Source organism: Aquarana catesbeiana, linkage group LG04 (assembly GCF_042186555.1).
Source record: "Aquarana catesbeiana isolate 2022-GZ linkage group LG04, ASM4218655v1, whole genome shotgun sequence".
Taxonomy (NCBI): Eukaryota; Metazoa; Chordata; class Amphibia; order Anura; family Ranidae; genus Aquarana; species Aquarana catesbeiana.
The window spans coordinates 424,793,502-424,815,119 of NC_133327.1; the positions used below are offsets into that span (position 1 = coordinate 424,793,502).

Below are 21,618 nucleotides of genomic sequence, written 5' to 3' on the forward strand. Positions count from 1 at the left end.
ACATGCCGGAGCTAACACAACAGCGGGAGCTAGCTTTGGGAGGAGACATCAGGAGGGAGAAGAACCGGCAGAAGAACCAGAGGAAGAAGACACGTTGGGAGAAGAACAGGAGAAAGAACACATCACTGAAGAGAGAAAAGAACTGGAGGGAGAAGACCGGCGGGAGAAGACTTATTGGAGCTACGACGGGGGGCATTCTTCATTGTTAATAAAGTACTTTCTCAAAAACCTGTGTACTGTTTTTATTTATTTTTTACACTTTTTTGGGTGAATGGGTAGAGGTCCAATGTACCCCATACTCATTCACATAGGGTGAGGGGCTGGGATCCAGGGTCCCCTTGTTAAAGGGGGCTTCTATATTCCGATAAGCCCCCTGCCTGCAGACCCCCAAAACCACTGCCCACAGTTGTCGGTGGTGGGCCAAAGAGGCCCTTGTCCCCACAGAGCCCCCCCCGGTGCAAAGCACCCATCCCCCACAATGAGCCTGGTCTGGTCCAAGAGGAGGGGTGCTTGCTCGTCACCCCCTTTCCTGACCCGTCGGGCTGCGTGCTCAGTAAGTGTCTGGTATGGATTTGGAGGGGGACCCCACTCTGTTTTTTTTTTTTAATTATGGCGTGGGGTTCCCCCCTTAAGATTCATATCAGACTCAAAGGGCCTGATATTATCGGATCAAAGTCAGATCGCGTTCATTGAAGTTGCATTGAAGTCAGACATAAGGTCGCAGGGCAAAGTCGGATCAGAAGTCGTCCGACTTCCATGTCAGAGCAGTGTGAACCTGGCCTATAATCCTTCAGGACATTTAATGATTTCCTGTGCTCCCTGCTGCACAGTGGAGTCGCTAACGCTGGACACCTGAGGCATGTGCCCATATCTGACGCTTGGTGCCCTGGCTCCCCAGGGTCAATTTAATGTAATTACTTTCTATGCACAGACAGTGCATCCTGCACTGCCATGCTTTGACTGACTGACCACCAGTGTAGGAGATGCACTGAGTGCAGACCATCAGTGAAAGGGGGCATGTCGACCACTAATGTAGGAGGCAGGATGAGCACTGACCACCAATGTAAGAGGACACACTGAGCACTGACTATCAGTGTAGGGGGATGGGCTATGTACTGAACACCAATATAAGAGGAAACACTGAGCACTGACTACCAGTTTAAGCAGGCATGCTGACCAACAATGCAGGGGGCAAGCTAAGCAGCAGTATGAGTAGACATGCTGGGCAGCAATGTAGCAAGTACACTGAGCAGCACAGCAGGGCACTTACACTTGACCACTCAACTGTGCAAGCTGTTTTGTGCAATTATATGGTTCTGGTCCTTGCAATCTGACCACTGCACTGTATGCCCCATGTTGTACATTACAGTCCTGACTGTTACACTGTATACTCTATGCTATGTTGTATGTTACATAACTCTGATGGGTACACTCTGTAACCAATGTTGCACATTAAAGGAATTTATGCAAACTCACGCTAAGGTGATGAAATTGTGAAAAGTGTAGGAAAAACTGCAGCAGCTGTTGCAAATGTGCTACAAACTCAAAGAATAAAATACTTGTGAAAAACTGGGCTTGCAAAAAATCGCAAATATAAATCAATATCTAAACATCTTATACTATGATAATCAAAAATACATCAATATATGAACATATAAGTGGACACAGTCTATTAAAGTGCTGAATACTCATAAAAATATATGATAAAGTGCAACGGTGCTCCAAACTTGTTGTAGTGTCATGTGCCACACTTCCCTTTGGTGACCCCACTCACCAAAAGTACCGGACCCTTAGCTTTGCAGTCTGGGGTCAGAAAAAGCTGTGATCTAATGATCTGGTATGTGAGGAATCGATTCTCAGAGACTTCTCCAGAAAGGTATTCTTATATCAGAGTGGATCGACCATGCTCGATAAATGAGAAAACAAAGAAGGAACTCATAGTGAAATACCATTAAACTAGATGAATTTTGCAAACTGGGCGCCACTTACGAGATAGCTGGATAAACAGGCATCAGTGTATGAACATCTGAGTCCGCCGCTGGTCGGCGTGCATTCCACAGAAATGTAAAACATTTTAAAATGTAAAAAAATAAGAATAAATAAGATAAATAATAATACATTTTTTTTTTAAAGCGCCCCTTTCCCTGCAAGCTCGCGCAGCAAAGAAACGCATGCGTACGTCGCACCCGCATATGTAAACGATGTTCAAATTACACATGTGAGGTATTGCCGCGAACGTCAGAGTGAGAGCAATAATTATAGCACTAGACCTCCTCTGTAACTCTAAACATGTAACCTGTAAAAAATTTTCAAGCGTCGTCTATGGAGATTATTAAGTACCAAAGTTTGGCACCATTCCACGAGTGTGCGCAATTTTAAAGCCTGATATGTTAGGTATTTATTTACTTTGTGTAACATCATCTTTCACATTATACAAAAAAATAGGGCTAACTTTAGTGGGTTTCTTTTTATATTCATGAAACAGTTTTTTTCCCCAAAAAATGGGTTTGAAAAATTGCTGCGCAAATACTGTGTAACATAAAAAGTTGCAACGACCACCATGTTATTCCCTAGGGTGTCTGCTAAAAAATATATATAATGTTTGGGGGTTCTGAGTAGTTTTCTAGCAAAAAAAAAGATTTTACATGTAGGAGAGAAGTGTCAGAATTGGCCTGGGTGGCAAGTGGTTAATTACGATAAGTAAGTAATATACAAATAATTATTATATATTTTTTTAAGGTAATTAACTATATTTTCAAAAACTGTACTCACGCAGGTGGCTTAACGGACAAATTACTGAAGTTTAAAGTTATAACTTCAAACCAGTAATTTCACAGTAAATAGATAAATAATAAATAATTATGTTATAACATATAGCTTAACCCCTTAGTGCCGACCGTACGCATATTTGCGTTCACGGCTTTCAGAGGTTATACCGGGATGATGCATGCAACTGCATGCATCACCCCATTATCGTTTTTTAGAACGGGCGGGCGGCTCTTTAGGGATAACAACTGATGCGGCCAAAAGCCGCTCGGTTGTTATCCCAAACGAACGAAAGGGGACGTCCCCACTCCCGCCGCCTTCCGCTGCTCTTCCTGGGCCTCCAGTCCCACCGGGAAACCCGAGCCACGATCCGGAACTTCCGTCGGCTAGAGAGAGAATGGAACAAAGCCGGAAATGCTTGACATGTTAGGTATCTATTTACTCAGCGTAACATCATCTTTCACAATACACAAAAAATTGGGCTAACTTTACTATTTCGTTTTTTTTTCAATTCATAAAAGTGTCTTTTTCCCAAACAATTGCGTTTGAAAGACCGCTGTGCAAATACCATGTAAAAAAAAATATTGCAACGATTGCCATTTTATTCTCTAGGGTCTCCACTAAAAAAATATATAGAATGTTTGGGGTTTCTAAGTAATTGCTTCGTTTTTGGTCCGTTGGAATAGCATACAGACGAATGGTTTTCCCGATAGGAATTGATTCCGTTGGAAAGGTTTAAAATATGTTCTATTTCTAGGTCCGTCAGAATTTTCTAAGTCCGATGTAGCCCACACACGATCGGAATTTCCGATGAAATGATTCCGTCTGACCTTTTCTGCCGGAAAGTCCGGTCATGTGTACGCGGCATGAGGCATTAGGTATGAGCTTCGAGTTTGAGTCGAACTCATGTTCGACGCGAATATTGGCTGTTCGCCAGTTCACCGAACAGCGAACAATTTGGGGTGTTTGCGGCAAATTCGAAAGCCACGGAACACCCTTTAAAAGTCTATTGGAGAAATCAAAAGTGCTAATTTTAAAGGCTTATATGCATGGTATTGTCATAAAAAGTGTTTGGGGACCTGGGTCCTGCCCCAGGGGACATGGATCAATGCAAAAAAAAAAGTTTTAAAAATGGCCGTTTTTTCAGGAGCAGTGATTTTAATAATGCTTATAGTGAAACAATAAAAGTATAATATTCCTTTAAATTTCGTACCTGGTGGGTGTCTATAGTATGCCTGTAAAGGGGCGCATGTTACCCGTGTTTAGAAAGGTCTGACAGCAAAATGACATTTCAAAGGAAAAAAAGTCATTTAAAACTACTCGCGGCTATTAATGAATTGTCGGCCCTAGGTCGCTGAGCTATGACGCTCAAAACTCAATCGTTTTGGGGGTTTTTTGGTATTTTTTTTTATGTTCATGGCTCTGCCTCACCTGCCTGTCCCTGCTTTTTATGCAGTTTTATGTGTTCCCTATTGCCCTGTAGCTGTGATCTTTAGCAGTCTTATGTAATGTGTTCCCAGTCTATGATTGTCCCTGGAAACATGTCCCCAGTTACCAATCACTCCTGCATCATGTCTACATTTTCTATCTATCTCTTGTAGCATGCCTGTAATCTTTGATCTCAAATTCCATGAGTCAGTTGTCTCTCAAAAGCAAACAAATTGAGAAATTAAAATGATGAATGGTTCCTAACACTTTTAATTTTAGCAAATTAGAGCCAATTTATGGACCTAATAGACACACATTAGTCGTTAGCCCCGCCACAGCGCACACACATATGAACAAAATACAGGTTTTTTTTTAATAAATGATAATATGGCTAACAGTTTTTAACATGTTAAAGTAGCTTTCTTCTTTGGCAAACTAACTCTGGGGGGGAGGCGCCCCTGTGCCCCTTATTGACCAGCTCAAAAGGTTTATGAAGCATCACATTCAGTTTTATGTGGGGCCCTTTAGAGATGTCAGGGGCTGCGCCTAAAGGGGTTGTAAAGGCAGACGTTTTTTTTTTCCTTAATGCATTCAATGCATTAAGATAAAAAGCCTTCTGTGGGCAGCAGCCCCCCTCAGCCCCCCTAATACTTACCGGAGCCCCATCTCTGTCCAATGATGTCCACGAGTCCCTTGGCTATCCGGGACTCTCCCTCCTGATTGGCTGAAACACAGCAGTGGTGCCATTGGCTCTAAATAGAGGAGGCTAATTGAGGGCTTGTCCGGACCGTGATCTCCAAGGAAAAGACAAGCTCTCAATTAGCCTCCTCAATTTATCCCCAGAGAGAAACCTGGCCTCTCCCAATACTAAGTACCTCCAGCCCGGGATCGAGTCCTCCAGAAAGGACACCATCTGCTTAAACTTCCCAATGGGGAAGAAGTCCATCTGACCGTCTCACTGCCGAATACTGAGAGTCCGGACGAGGCGGGGAATATATCGGGATCGGTCCATTGTGCATCCTATGGGCCTGTTTATCAATGAGGTGATCTGAGGACCCAACAGCAAGTCAGCACGTGTGATGTATTCCAGAATCACAGTCGTATATGCTCACCATGGTCCTCTGTAGTGCGGGATCATGGCCATTTGGTAAGAAGTGATTTCTTCTATAGCGGTTGTGGATCACAAGTTTGTGTCACATAGCGGATGAAGAGTTACCTCATTTTTGGATGAACTTGACTCCCATTTTGTCCACGGGTGGATGTTACTTTTTTCAGCCACTCACTGAGACTGTTTATTTTTATTTTTATTTACATTTAAGTTTGATTCACTATTCTATCACTTTAAGTATTTTGTTCTCCTATTCACAACCATTGAGATTGGGTGTTTATAGGATGTATGAACCATTATCTATGTTTCACTTATTTACATTGAATTGTCAATGATTTACAAATTTATTTATTTATGGTTGATACACATTCACAGGTTTAGCACGATTCAAACGTTTCTAAATTTATTCTCACAGTGTGGCACCAATGCAGCCACCGCTGGGCCCAGAGAACAACAAGAATAATCCCACGGCACACCTGCAATTCTCCTGCGGCACACAGTTTGAGAAACACTGTTCTAGATAGTCCTGTCTACTGCACTCTGATGCCCCGTACACACGATCGGACATTCCGACAACAAAATCCATGGATTTCTTCCATGGATTTCCATTGTCAGAGGGGGGCAGGGTCACGTGACGGGTGGCAACGCCCTCCACTACATAAGAGCTGTCAAGCTAGCACCGTGTCATTGACTGGGTGCCTCCGGAGGAGGCAGGATCCTGTGCATGTTCCTCGCTGGAGTTGCTGGAGATCATCCATCACTGGAGATCGAGAAGTGGATTACATCGCTGGAGTAGGAGCATGAATTTATTGGATTAAATCGCTGGAATCTCTTTTTTATTTATTTATTTTTAATAAAGGATTTGTCCCAAGCTGTCTCCTGTGTTTTTTTTAACATTTTGACACTTTCTTTTTGTAAAATAGTAGGGGTACAATGTACCCCTTACCAATTCACATGGGGGGGCGGGATCTGGGTGTCACCTTTGTTAAAGGGGGCTTCCAGATTCCGATAAGCCCCCTGCCTGCAGACCCCCACAACCACCGGGCAAGGGTTGTGGGGATGAGGCCCTTTTCCCCATCAACATGGGGACATCATTTCCCATGTTGAGGGCATGTGGTCTGGTACGGTTCAGGAGGGGGGGGCGCTCTCTCGTCCCCCCTCTTTTTCTGCGGCCTGCTAGGTTGCGTGCTCGGATAAGGGCCTGGTGTGGATTTTCGGGGGAACCCCACGCCATTTTTTTTAAAATTTTGGCGCGGAGTTCCCCTTAAAATCTATACCAGACCCTTCCACGGGTCTGGTATGGATTTTTGGGGGGAACCCCATGCCATTTTTTAAAATTTTGGCGCAGAGTTCCCCTTAATATCCATATCAGACCTGAAGGGCCTGGTAATGGAATTTTGGGGGACCCCCACGCATTTTTTAAAAAATTTTCAATGACTTTTATGTGTATTTTCGGGACTGACAATTCATTAATAGCCGGCACTAGAGCTAGTACTTTTAAATGACTTTTTTTCCTTTTAGAAATGTCATTTTGCTCTCGGACTGTTATAAACATGGGAAACATGCGCTACTTTACAGGCATACTATAGACACCCCCCCAGGTATGAAATTTAAAGGAATATTTCACTTTTATTGTTTCACTTTAAGCATTATTAAAATCACTGCTCCCGAAAAAACTGCCGTTTTTAAAACTTTTTTTTGCATTGCTACATGTCCCTTGGGACAGGACCCAGGTCCCCAAACACTTTTTATGACAATAACTTGCAGTCCTATGTTATTCTGTTTGTCCATGCACTTTAGACCCCTTTCACACTGGGGCATTTTTCAGGTGCTAAAGGTCTAAAAATAGCACCTGGAAAGCTGAAAAACGCCTCCCCTGCAGCTCCAGTATGAAAGCCAGAGTGCTTTCACAATGGAGCGGTGCGCTTGCAGGACGTTGGAAAAAGTCCTGCAAGCAGCATCTTTGGAGTGGTTTAGGAGCGGTGTAAATGAAATGGGCACCGCTGCCGAAGCGCCTGCAAAGCGCTTCAGCAGTGGCGCTTTTTTCAACCCTTTTGACCCTTTCTTTGGGCCGCTAGCGGGGGTTAAAAGTGCCCCGCTATCGGCCAAAAAGCACTGCTAAAACAACAGTAAAGCGCCGCTAAAACTAGCAGCGCTTTACTGCTAACGTGGCCCGCTGGCAGTGTGAAAGGGGTCTTAGGGAGTTTATGGGCATATTTGTAGAGAAGGTTTTTTTTTAGGCAGAAAAAAACCCATTTACCTCACATTTTTGAGAGACTTGGGGCAGAAATAACGCTCGACACTCATAAACATGGCATTTAGGAGCATTCAGCGTTTTCAAGTGTACACTATTAGTTAAAAATGAGCAGAGGGGAGCGTTTTGGAAAAAACGCTTATAAAAGCACATGCACATCAACTCTCGGAAACTCTTGTGCAATACGAGCCACTATGAGCATTTATTATTATTATTATTATACAGGATTAATATAGCGCCAACAGTTTGTGCAGTGCTTTTACAACATTAGGGCAGACAGTACAGTTACAATACAATTCAATACAGGAGGAATCGGAGCTGTTTTTTCTGCCAGAGGTTCCGGCATTTTTTTCAGCTGCCTAGTGTTCATGGACCCTTTTAAAGATCAGTTTGGTGTAAAAATTAAAGTGGAACTATAGGCAAAACTTTTTATTTCATGTTGAATAGAGCAGATTTTTTTCCCGCCATCTGTGTCCCATTGCAGAGATTATCCTTCACTTCCTGTCCCATAGCCAAAACAGGAAGTGAGAGGAAATCCCTGCAAATTAACCACTTAAGCCCCAGACCATTTGGCTGGCCAAAGACCAGAGCACTTTTTGCGATTCGGCGCTGCATCGATTTAACTGACAATTGTGTGGTCGTGCGACATGGCTCCCAAACAAAATTGAAGTCCTTTTTTCCCCCACAAACAGAGCTTTCTTTTGGTGGTATTTGATCACCTCTGCGTTTTTTATTTTTTGCGCTATAAACAAAAAAAGAGCGACAATTTTGAAAAAAAAAGCAATATTTTTTGTTATAATAAATATCCCAAAAATATATATAAAAACATTTTTTTTCCCTCAGTTTAGGTCGATACGTATTCTTCTACATATTTTTGGTAAAAAAACAAAATCGCAATAAGCGTTTATTGATTAGTTTGAGCAAAAGTTGCGTCTACAAAATAGGGGATAGTTTTATGGCATTTTTATTAATATTTTTTTTTTTACTAGTAATGGCAGCGATCAGCGTTTTTTATCGTGACTGCGACATTATGGCAGACAGATCGGATACTTTTGGCGCTATTTTGGGAACATTCACATTTATACAGCGATCATAGCGATTAAAAATGCATTGATGACTGTGTAAATGTGACTGGCAGCGAAAGGGTTAACCAGGAGGGGGCGCTGCAGGGGTTACGGGTGTCCTAGGGATGTGTTCTAACTGTGGGGGGGAGGGGCTATGTGTGACACGTCACTGATCACCGCTCCCGATTACAGGGAGCTGTGATCAGTGTCCTGTCACTAGGCAGAACGGGGAAATGCTTGTTTACATCAGCATTTCCCCATTCTTCCTCTCCGTGAAACAATCGCGGGTATGCCGACATCTCGTTCACAATAACGGAGCTCGCGGCAGGGTCGCGCGCGCGACCACACAGCGGTAAATTTAAAGGGACGTACCTGTCTACCATTCTGTCGACGTATATGTACATGCAGCGGACGGCAAGTGGTTAAGGAAATTCCTTGGGGAACCCCAGGTCACCAGAACTAGTGTCCCCATTGGAAGATTTCCCCACTATTACTTTTCTGGGGACAACCTAAAATTTGGTATTTTCTTTTACTTTCACTCTCAGTGCCGGTTCACACTTGTGCGAGTTTATAACGAATGCATTGCGTTAAACAAAAACTAGATTCGCATGTCATCCAAAAAGTAATTGTTTTCAATTACGGTCGTTTACATATATGCGTTGCGATTCCTCTCCGAATGCGATGCGATAAAAAAAAGGTTCTTGTGCAAGTTTACAGTGTTGCATTGCAAATTTAGTCTCCATAGACATTAATGTAAATCGTTCTGGAAGCGCATTGTTGGTTCAGATATGTGCAAATTCTTCACCTCCAGCTCCTCCTTTCAGCTCAACTCAGTTCTGCCCCCTCACTTCCTGTTTCCTGTCTCATGTTCATCTGTAAGCAGTCAAGATGACACCCAGGCGTCGGAACACCATTGATAATGAGGAGCTCATCAGACTTCTCCGTGACAGGCCTTATATATGGGACAGCCGGATTGAAGAATACAAAAACAATGCCCGGAAGAGCAGAGGCTGGGATGAAATTTGTAAAAGTCTGTATGCAGACTGGGATGGCTTCACACCTCAGGTTCGCAAACATAAATGTAAGTATATTTCTATTTATTCATCCCACTGACCACCAATGTAAGGGCATGCGTTCCACAAACCACCAATGCCACTGACTACCAATGTAAGGGCATGCATCCCACTGACCACCAATGCCACTTGACCACCAATCCCACTGAGCACCAACCCCACTGAGCACCAACCCCACTGACCACCAATCCCACTGACCACCAATCCCACTGACCACCAACGCCACTGACCACCAACGCCACTGATCACCAACCCCACTGACCACCAATCTCACTGACCACCAATGCCACTGACCACCAACGCCACTGACCACCAATGTTGTGGAATGATATTGCATGCTCTGTATGTTGACACAGAAAGTGCAAAAAATAGATGGACACACTGTCGAACAATAAAACTTTATTACATTTATAGAAAAAAGTACAGATAGTAGACGATGCAGAATTGACAGGGAAAAAGTTATTGGTCTTTATTGAATGGCATCAAGCTACCATGATACCTGACCAGCAGGACTCATAAAGAAGTCAGTAAATTTCTCACGGATGCTGGCCCCTCTGTAATTGCCCCTTGTATGTGTCCAATCTGCGCCTTCCATCCCATCCATTAAAGAGTCCTCGAAAAGGTATCCATCTCTTTCGCGGACAAAATTGTGGAGTGCACAGGCAGATTTTACGGCAATTATGGCGTTTTCCATGTTTAAAGTTATTGACGTGTGAAGAAAATGCCATTTGTTTGCCAGGATTCCAAAAGTACACTCCACAACTCTTCGTGCTCTTGTTAGCCGATAATTAAAGACCCTTTTCTCCACAGACAGTGACCAGTTAGCATATGGCCTGAGCATTTTTTCTGAAAGAGCGAAAGCCTCATCACCGACAAATATTAAAGGGAGAGAGGGTTCTGATGTTCCAGGGAATGGTCGTTCGTTTGGGAGGTCTAGTGCGTTCTCCCGAATCATTCTTCCAAAACTTGAGTGGGAAAAAATGCTGGAGTCAGAACTGCTCCCATAAGAACCAATGTCGATGTAGGTGAACGAGTAGTTTGCATCAGCCACTGCCAGAAGAACGAAAGGAAAATATTTTTTATAATTAAAAAATTTTGTCCCTCTACCAACTGGCCTCACAATTCTGATGTGCTTGCCGTCTATGGCACCAACACAGTTGGGGAAGTTGCAGCACTCCCAAAACAACTCAGCTTTGGTGTTCCATTCCTCTTTGTTTGGTTTTCTCATGACCACATCTCTTAGGACCTCCCAGATGGCGATACAGGTGTCACGCACAATTGTGCTCACCGTAGATTTTCCCAACTTGAACTCGTAGTGTAAGCTGGCAAATGAATTTCCAGTTGCTAGGTACCTGAAAAAAATATAAGTGTAAGGCTGACTGCAGGTCAGCCTGTTATTGTAGGAGGAGTCAGGCTGCATAAAGCCTGCCCTCCTCCTTCTCCTTCCTATGGTCGTAGGATCTCGTGTTGACAGGTCACTTCCGGGTTAGGGCAGGTCACAGCAGATCACTTCCCGTTTGTGGCTTGCAGGGCGGCAGCATGGTCGGCAGCATGGTCGGCTGCAAGGTTTTCTGTTTGGATCTCTCTCCCGGTGGTCGTGGCAGGTCTCGGCAGCGTTACCATGAGGCAGGGTCTTGTGTGCTGCGGGCGCAGGGATAGGGGTAGTATTCTTCCATCCGTTTTCACTTTACTCCGGTCAGCTTGGGGTTCAGATAGCACCATGTGTTGGGGTTGCAGGTTGGGGGGAGTGTGTTTGGGGGTTTTCAGGAGATGATGGCAGAGTCTCATATGTCACAATGTCCCGCCTCTGTCATTAGCACTGCATAGCACGTTTGTATTCCTGGAATACAGGTAAGCAATCCAATGAAACATCTTTTTTCTAGCAGGGATCCATGTTTGTCCAGTTGTAATAGTGTAGGTCATTGCATTTAGTCTTTGGTATTTGGGTCTGCTGTCACCACTATTAGGTTACAGCATAGGTATGTATGGGCAGGGTCTCCTCTCTCCCTAGCCTCATGGTGATTTCCCCCCCCCCCTCAGCTTCGTGTGATGGGTTCCCCCCCTCCTGAGCGCCACATAGTGGGTCGTGTCCCTCCCCGAGCTCCACGTGGTCTATAGTGTGGGTTTTCAGGGGTAAATTCAGGCTGTGGGGTTGTCATGACACTTGCTCATTGCCGGTCATCTCATGATATTCTGTGGGGGTCCTTTGGGGGCATGCAAATTTCCATTTCTCATGTAATTTTCGGTTTTTCCATGTATGTTACGATTTTATGCGATTTTCGGTTTCTCATGGAATGCTGGTTCTCATGTATTTTACGGTTTGCATGCGATCTACGATTTCTCATTCATTTTACGATTTTTATTTTCATGCAATTTACGTTTCTCATGCATTTTACGGTTGTCATGCGATTTATGATTTCTCATTTATTTTAAGTTTTTTTTTCATGTAATTCACGGTTTCGCATGCATTTTACGGTTTTCATGCAATTTGCGATTTCTTATTCATTTTACTTTTTTTTTTTTTTTTTTCATGCAATTTACGGTTGCTTATGCATATTAGTTTCGTATGCAATTTACAGTTGTTCATGCTTGTTACGGTTCTCGTGCTTTTTTACAGTTTCTCCTATGATTACGGTTTTTTATGCATTTTACGGTTGCCCGTGCATTTTACGGTTTCTCATGCAATTTTTACAGTTTCTCATGCTTTTATGTTTTCATGCGATTTACAGTGTTCTCATGCAATTTTACAGTGTTCTCATGCATTTACGGTTGTCATATGATTTCTCATTTACGGTTTCGCATGCATTTTACGGTTTTTCATGCAATTTACGGTTGCTCATGCATATTAGTTTCGTATGCAATTTACGGTTTTTCATGCTTGTTACGGTTTCTCGTGCTTTTCACAGTTTCTCATGTGATTACAGTTTTTCATGCATTTTACGGTTGCCCGTGCAAATTTTTACAGTTTCTCATACTATTAAGTTTTTCATGCGATTTACAGTGTTCTCATGCAACTTTACAGTGTTCTCATGCAACTTTACAGTGTTCTCATGCGATTTATGATTTCTCATTTATTTTACGGTTTCGCATGCATTTTACGGTTTTCATGCGATTTGCGATTTCTTATTCATTTTACGGTTTTTCATGCAATTTACGGTTGCTCATGCATATTAGTTTCGTATGCAATTTACGGTTTTTCATGCTTTTTTACAGTTTCTCATGTGATTATGGTTTTTATGCATTTTACAGTTGCCCGTGCAATTTACAGTTTTCTCATGCAATTACGTTCTCATGCAATTTTTCAGTGTTCTCATGCAAATTTTACGTGTTCTCATGCAATTTTACAGTGTTCTCATGCAATTTGTCACTTCTTATGCCTATTCATGTTTTTTCCTATTTTCTTTGTTTCATATATTCCTCATGTTTTCCCATGCTTCTCGTTTTCCCATGCTTCTCGTTTTCCCATGCTTCTCTCGTTTTCCCATGCTTCTCTCGTTTTCCCATGCTTCTCTCGTTTTCCCATGTCTCTTACGTTCATGTCATATGTTTTATGTCACAGCCTTTCGTTCGCTGCATTACCGTTAGCTAGTGCTCACATTCAGGGTCTGTCAGGTTTACAGATCCGTACAGGCTGAGGTTTCGTTTTTAATTGATCGTTGTCCCACAATCTTCTCGCCTGTTTTCCATACGTCATACGTGCACATTCACCATTACACCTTTACTACTACCCACCACGGTCTGTGGGTACTTTAGCCCTGAGTGTTCGTTTTTAATTTTCCTGTCTTGGCGTGGCAGGTTGCTCGGGCTCGCTCACTGCATACAGTAGGGGGGTGTCGTCATTAGGTTCATTTTTTACGCTCTTGGTCCTGTCATTTCTGCACTCACATCTTCATATTTGTCAGGTATTAGGGGTGTTATGTTTTGGGCTGGTTGTTTGTAATGTTATCTGATTGCTTTCATACAGCTGAATTGTTTCATGTTCTACCACTGCAGATTTCCCGTCACGTCTATGGGTTTAACAGATTGAGGTGATCGTTTTTAATTGGCTTGTTCGGTGGCAAGTCTTATCTGTTCTTACGTTGCTTATGTATTTCGTACAAACTTGCGTTTCTCATGCAGTTCACGTTTCTTATGCAAATTACGTTTCTCATGTAATTTACGTGTTCTCATGTTATTTACGTTCCTCATGTTATTTACATTTTCATGCTATTTACGTTCCTCATGCAATTTTATGTTTTTCATATAATTTTATGCTTCTCATGCAATTTGTTGTTTCTATGTTAAACTCACTTTTATGTTTCTCTCGTTTTTTTTCCAGGTTTCTCATGTTTTCCCAAGGTTACTCTCGTTCTCATGTTCATCACACGTTCATTAATTCATGTTCTCATGCTACTGGTATTTCGCAAGTAGTTTGCGGTTTCTGGCAGCCTGTGTTTTTAGGCTGCTCACATTTCGTAAGCTCGCGCTATACATGGGTTTCGTTCCTTCACGTAGCTTTCGTTCCTGGTGCAGGTTTTCTCAGTATGCTCATGTTTCTCTCGTAGTTCATGTTGCTGTCCCAGTGGTGTGTCACTTACACAAAAATAGGTTACCCAGCGGACTGTGGTTCCTCCTTATCCATGCACACGACCTTTTTATTGCCTAGCTACTCTTGGCTAGGGTTGGCAAAGCATGGAACTATTGGTTAGTCAGCCATGGCAGCTCCAGCAGCCTTTACGGGCTCAGGGGTTTTTGTGGGTTCTGAATTTTCTCAGTCCCTAGGCCAGTATCAGCTGGCTTCCTACTTGGTTCGGTTTTTGCCTCTTTTAACTCATATCGGCACAGCAGTGTCAGGGCGTATCTGATTGGGACTCAGCGTTTCATGTCGTTAGTAGACCCGGACAGGTTTTCTTTGCTGTGCATTCTATTAAAGCCATCCTCAGGGTTACTGAAAGTAGCCCTCCTGCTGTGATCAGCAGACTTCTCATCATGGGTCATATTTTCCGTATCGTATCTATCACATTCCCATGGTCTCCTTCGTGTTGGGTACTAGCTCGGTGCTCAAGGCAGGCCTATACCCGGGTTTGGGTCACAAGAGACAGGAGCAGTTCTGCATATTTGTGCCTGGGACTTCAGCCGTATTGGGTAAGTGCAGGTCGTCTTGTTCTCTGGGTTGGCCCTCAGCCACTTTAGAGATACCACAAGCGGTTGGTATTTGGTAGATTATACGTAATTTCAGTGGGCTATAATTTGGCTTCATATTCATCCTACTGGTCATTTTTGCCCCCTTTTAGGCATACTGACCATTTGACCAGGGCACAACTCAGGTCTATGTTCTTTGTTGCTTTTTGTTCCTTTGTACACTATCCACAGATTGACTCCGAGTACAAGTGTAAGGCTGACTGCAGGTCAGCCTGTTATTGTAGGAGGAGTCAGGCTGCATAAAGCCTGCCCTCCTCCTTCTCCTTCCTATGGTCGTAGGATCTCGTGTCCCACCCACCCATTCCCTTTTTTTTTTTCTTTTCTTTTTTCATTTTATTTCAATTCATACTTGGGTATGCCCCCTTTTAGGCATACTGACCATTTGACCAGGGCACAACTCAGGTCTATGTTCTTTGTTGCTTTTTGTTCCTTTGTACACTATCCACAGATTGACTCCGAGTACAAAATAAATTAGTTATGTTTTTTTTCTTTATTACAGAAGGACTCATACGCACTAGGTGGAGGAGCCTCAAGGACACACTTCAGAGACACCAGAGACTGCAGCGTGAATAAAGGAGTGGGTCTGGTGACCCCCCAAAGCGTCCCTATGCCTTCGCCAGATACATGGATTTTTTGAAGCCAGTACTAGAATTGAGGAAGTTATGATACATGAATCGGCCACTCTACCATCTCTATCTAATTAACCTGTCCTAACCCTAACCTTTACTTCTCCCCTATCAGCTATACTTTTTATTTCATAAAAGAGTTCCAATTTAAATTTTTTGTATTGCAGCACGGAAGCAAGTTGGGAGGAGGAGGAGGAGGAGGGGGAGGAGGCGCATGCTTCTAGTGTTGACGATGATGAAGGAGTATCATTTGCTTGCACAAATCAGGAGGATTCATCTATGGAGCTCCAGGGTGAGCTGATCGAGGTACACGAGTCCTCTGCTCAGGAGCGGGATAATGAGGATACGGATGTTTCGATACCGTCCAGCAGAAGGCAAAGGCAAGCATCTGCTTCCCGCAGGAAGAAAAGCAGCAGGGCAGCAGAACAGGTTGAAGACCAGGACCAGACCAATAAATTACTAAACATAGTGTCAGGTATCACTGAACAAATCGATGCCCAGCGATGCCCTCACACTATGTTTGCCATTAGCCTGGTGCCGCTTCTCAAAGAGGGCTTGCCAGACCATTACTTTAATATGAGGATTGCAGCGCAACATTGCATCCATTCATTCACTGTGCCACGCCATGTTTCTGTGCCAATGCATGACATTCCTAGTACTCAAATATTTACTCCCATTTCCTCTGCCTCAAACACTGCACCAAACCCTTATCCCTCTAGTTTTGCAGAACCCTCTAGCATTTATGAGACCCCCAGATCACGAATCCCATATCCTATTCCTTCACCTGTTGCCTCAGTAATTTCACCCCCAAGTAGAACCACGGATATCGGCAGACAAATGGATATGAGACCACTTGACTCAACATCTTATCATGTCCCGACACAAAACAGACCAGCACAGCTCTATGAGCAACTACTGTCCGTGGCAAATCAATTTCCACCTGTAACAAGACCAATGGAACAGCAGAAACCGACAATTCCAAGTCATTACCCATATCACAATCGATTGCTTGAAGTAGCCTCAAACATGCCTACACCCTATCGACAATATGGGCCCCCAAGTGTACCACCAGATAACGCGATATCCCCAACTGTGTTATTGAGGAAATATCCCTCAACACAAGGTGAAGCCTTGCAGCTAACACCACCAAGCTCTTCAACAGCAACACTACAACGGCATGATTTAACCAAGCCTGATGAACATAGTTCACCAAGTTTTTTGAATTTGTAGATGACTACCTGCTAATGCCGCTACCAACTTCATGTTAAAAATTGATACTTTCTTTGTTAGCGTTATGTTTTTGTTAAATTATTTTTTGTAATTTTGAATAGTGTATTCCAAAATGCTATCATATTTTGAATGGCTCAGGGAAATAGAGATGTAGAGAAAAAAGATTAGGGGGACAGTGGAGATGAAGATGCGAGGGAGGAAGGGAGGATGAGAGAGTTTGAGATGACAGGGAGGATGAGTTTGAGAGATAGAGTTTGAGTTACTAAAGTTTTGTAACTTAATATTAAAGTTCAGTTACGGTCAAGCTAGACAGTTAGAGGAATTGAGAGTCAGAGGAATTAAGAGAGTCAGGGGAAGTAAGAGAGTCAGGGGAAGTAAGAGAGTCAGGGGAAGTAAGAGAGTCAGGGGAAGTAAGAGAGTCAGGGGAAGTAAGAGAGTCAGGGGAAGTAAGAGAGTCAGGGGAAGTAAGAGAGTCAGGGGAAGTAAGAGAGTCAGGGGAAGTAAGAGAGTCAGAGGAAGTAAGAGAGTCAGAGGAAGTAAGAGAGTCAGAGGAAGTAAGAGAGTCAGAGGAAGTAAGAGAGTCAGAGGAAGTAAGAGAGTCAGAGGAAGTAAGAGAGTCAGAGGAAGTAAGAGAGTCAGAGGAAGTAAGAGAGTCAGAGGAAGTAAGAGAGTCAGAGGAAGTAAGAGAGTCAGAGGAAGTAAGAGAGTCAGAGTGAGTTAGAGAGTCAGGGGAAGTTAGAGAGTCAGAGGAGGTCAGAGAGTCGGAGGGAGTTAGAGAGTCGGAGGGAGTTAGAGAGTCAGGGGAAGTTAGAGAGTCAGAGGAGGTCAGAGAGTCGGAGGGAGTTAGAGAGTCAGGGGAAGTTAGAGAGTCGGAGGGAGTTAGAGAGTCGGAGGGAGTTAGAGAGTCGGAGGGAGTTAGAGAGTCGGAGGGAGTTAGAGAGTCGGAGGGAGTTAGAGAGTCAGAGTGAGTTAGAGAGTCAGGGGAAGTTAGAGAGTCAGAGGAGGTCAGAGAGTCGGAGGGAGTTAGAGAGTCGGAGGGAGTTAGAGAGTCAGAGGAAGTAAGAGAGTCAGAGGAAGTAAGAGAGTCAGAGGAAGTAAGAGAGTCAGAGGAAGTAAGAGAGTCAGAGTGAGTTAGAGAGTCAGGGGAAGTTAGAGAGTCAGAGGAGGTCAGAGAGTCGGAGGGAGTTAGAGAGTCGGAGGGAGTTAGAGAGTCAGGGGAAGTTAGAGAGTCAGAGGAGGTCAGAGAGTCGGAGGGAGTTAGAGAGTCAGGGGAAGTTAGAGAGTCGGAGGGAGTTAGAGAGTCGGAGGGAGTTAGAGAGTCGGAGGGAGTTAGAGAGTCGGAGGGAGTTAGAGAGTCGGAGGGAGTTAGAGAGTCAGAGTGAGTTAGAGAGTCAGGGGAAGTTAGAGAGTCAGAGGAGGTCAGAGAGTCGGAGGGAGTTAGAGAGTCGGAGGGAGTTAGAGAGTCAGGGGAAGTTAGAGAGTCAGAGGAGGTCAGAGAGTCGGAGGGAGTTAGAGAGTCGGAGGGAGTTAGAGAGTCGGAGGGAGTTAGAGAGTCGGAGGGAGTTAGAGAGTCGGAGGGAGTTAGAGAGTCAGAGTGAGTTAGAGAGTCAGGGGAAGTTAGAGAGCTAGCGAGTCAGAGGAGGTCAGAGAGTCAGAGGGAGCTGGATTGTTTCCAAAATATTTCATGCCAAGTATGTAATCAAAAAAAAACGACGTATTACGTTTTTGAAAATAAAAAAATAAATACTTTTTTTGGAACACAATTTTGTTGTCATATCTGTCTGCATTCTTTGCGTTCCTTACTATAGCTTACTATGGTGCATCGCATAAAATTTCACAAAGTATATCTATAAAATTGACCTTAATGTAACAAGCAACCTTTCTGCTGGCTCCACACTATTTCGAAAGGTGCTGTTCTGATACTCCAAGCGTGTACCAAGCAGCCGAAGCAATTCATCAAAACTAAGGAATAAAACCACACATTCAATGTAAGTGACAGGCTAAAGCCCATACACAAAATCAAATAAAATGGTAATAGGAAAGAGTTCTAGTAAAAGGAGAAAAGCGATCAAAAGTAGGATTGGTGGTCAGTGGGATTGGTGGTCAGTGGCATTGGTGGCCAGTGAGATTGGTGGTCAGTGAGATGCATGCCCTTACATTGGTGGTCAGTGACATTGGTGGTCAGAGACATTGGTGGTCAGTAAGATTGGTGGTCAGTAAGGTTGGTGGTCAGTGGGGTTGGTGGTCAGTGGCATTGGTGGTCAGTGGGGTTGGTGGTCAGTGGGGTTGGTGGTCAGTGGGGTTGGTGGTCAGTGGGGTTGATGGTCAGTGGCGTTGGTGGTCAGTGGGATTGGTGGTCAGTGGGATTGGTGGTCAGTGGGATGCATGCCCTTACATTGGTGGTCAGTGGGATTGGTGGTCAGTAGGATGCATGTCAGTGATAGATAGTAAGGAGGGAGGAGGAGAAGGAAGAGGGGTACAGGTACTAACCTATTTACTGACATCCGGGAATAGTTGAAGAACTTCTCCTCATGCTGCCTGAGATCATTGTAGAGGATCCTGAACTGGCCTCTCTCTTCCCTATTTTGAATAATTGGATGGACCCAATATCTTCTTGTACTCATCAGTCTCTTCCTCATCCTCCTCCTCCTCTTCCTCCTGGCTTTGTCCATCAGGACTGCAGCAGTAGCAGTAACAACTGCTGCCATGATCAACGGCATTTGATGAAACATAATGATCAAAAATCAAAATACTCACTGACTACTCACAAACAAACCACACTCCTCAACGACAATACTCTCCCACAAAGGAAAACAAGGAAGGGCACAGGAAGTTAACACCCATTTTTTTCTTGCCTTTTCGATTGGCCTGAGCACAAATCGCATCTGTGCCTAATTTACATTTAAAGCACATACAATTCACATTGAATTCGCAATACAATCGCGCTTGTAATAATCAAACACGCAATGAAAAAATTTGCATCAAAATCGCATCGCACAAGTGTGAACCGGCACTCAATGATAAAAGTAAACAGGACAAATAGAGAGGGATAATCTCCCTAATGGGGGCACAGACAGCAATAAAAACCTGATAGGTGTTCTATCCAAAATGTAAAAAAAACCTTTTGTCTCTTCTCTGCTTTCAGATTTGCAGTGCTACACAGTGGTTGTGCTTTATTGCACCTTATGAGGCTCGATTCACATCTATGCATGTTGCTTTTGAGCGTTTCTGCAGTACTTTTTGCTGTGCTTTTTGCATTTTTTTTAACTGCGTTTTTCCTGTGATTTACGATTTGTATGTGTTTTTTTTCTACATTCACAGTATATAGCTGGTTGCTAAGGAGCAGGTCGGGAAGCCGGCCGCCGTGTCCTTAAAACCGATGAGTCATCAGCTGTCAGCAGGCTTCCCTGCTGACAGCTGAATGTAAAGATAAAAACTACTGGCTAAAAAAATTCACGAAAAACGCCGTGGCATCCCCCCCCCCCCCCCCCCCAAGACCATACGAGACTCTTCGGTTTAAAAAAAAATTAAAAAAATTTTTTTTTTAAATGGCATGGGGTTCCCCCAAAATCTATACTAGACCCTTATCTGTGCATGCAGCCCAGTAGGTCAGGAAAAAGGAGGGAGCGAGTACCCCCCCCTCCTGAACCATACCAAGCCGCATGTCCTCAACATGGAGGGGTGGGTGCTGTGTACCCGGCACCCCAAAGCACCTTGACCCCATGTTGATGGGGACAAGGGCCTCTTCCCGACAACCCTGGCCAGCGGTTGTCAGGGTCTCCGGGCAGGGGGGTTTATTGGAATCTGGAAGCCCCCTTTAAGCCCTCCCTTATTTGAAAAAATAGCTCCAAGCTGTCTTCTTCCCGAGCCGTCTTCTCCCGGTTTATTTATCCTGTTCACCTTTATCTAGGACAAATAGAGAGGAAGAATCCCCATAGTGGGGGGCATAGACAGCAGTAAAAATGTAACATTTGTCCTGATCCTTCTCCGCTTTATCAAAATAGTAAAAAAAAGATTTTTCTTTAGAAATACTGTAAAGCATCTTCAAATCCAAAAACAATTATATATGTGATGTGATGTGTGTAATAGTTTTCTATTTTTCTGTTTTTCATCTATTTCATCAGGTGATCCATCCTAGGGTGACAATACTCACAAACTCATTACTACTACTACATAACAACTGAACAGGACTACTGAAACCTCCCCTTTGCCTCTTCTCAATAACACAGGTGGGCAGGGTCTTGTAGTCCCCAGAAATAATGCAGCTCAGGCACAAAGCACAGAAAGTTCTTAACTGACAAGATTTCTGGCAGGATCAAGCTATGTTTTTGCACATATATCAAACATATTTAACAAGAATGCTCGCAATGGTATACAGTGAATCCGGAAAGCATTCACAATATTCAAAAGTATTCACTTTTTCCTTATTTTGTTATGTTACAGCCTTATTCCATAATGGATTAAATTAATTATTTTCCTCAAAATTCTACAAACATTATCCCATAATGACAACGTGAAAGAAGTTTGTTTAAAATCTTTGCAAATTTATTAAAAAAAAAAATAAAAAAAAAAAAATCACATGTACATAATTATTCACAGCCTTTGCCATGACACTCAAAATTGAGCTCAGGTGCATCTTGTTTCCACTGATCATCCCTGAGCTGTTTCTACAGCTTGATTGTAGCCCACCTGTGGTAAATTCAGAGTATTGGACATGATTTAGAATGGCACACACCTGTCTATATAAGGTCCCACAGTTAACAGTGCACAAACCAAGCCAAGAAGTCCAAGGAATTGCCTGTAGGCTTTCAAGACAGGATTGTATCGAGGCACAGATCTGGGGAAGGATACAGAAAAATTTCTGTAGCATTGAAGGAATACTTAGTAA

General features: G+C 43.5%; 1 long non-coding RNA gene across 1 annotated transcript in view; it reads left to right on the top strand.

The window, feature by feature from the left end:
- The window catches only part of LOC141140331 (uncharacterized), a 74,872-nt gene that overhangs the window by 46,764 nt on the left and 6,490 nt on the right, over nucleotides 1-21,618 (top strand). Inside the window, exon 2 of the long non-coding RNA XR_012243923.1 lies at nucleotides 20,855-20,959. This is a non-coding gene — a long non-coding RNA (uncharacterized lncRNA). The remainder of the gene's footprint in view (nucleotides 1-20,854; nucleotides 20,960-21,618) is intronic.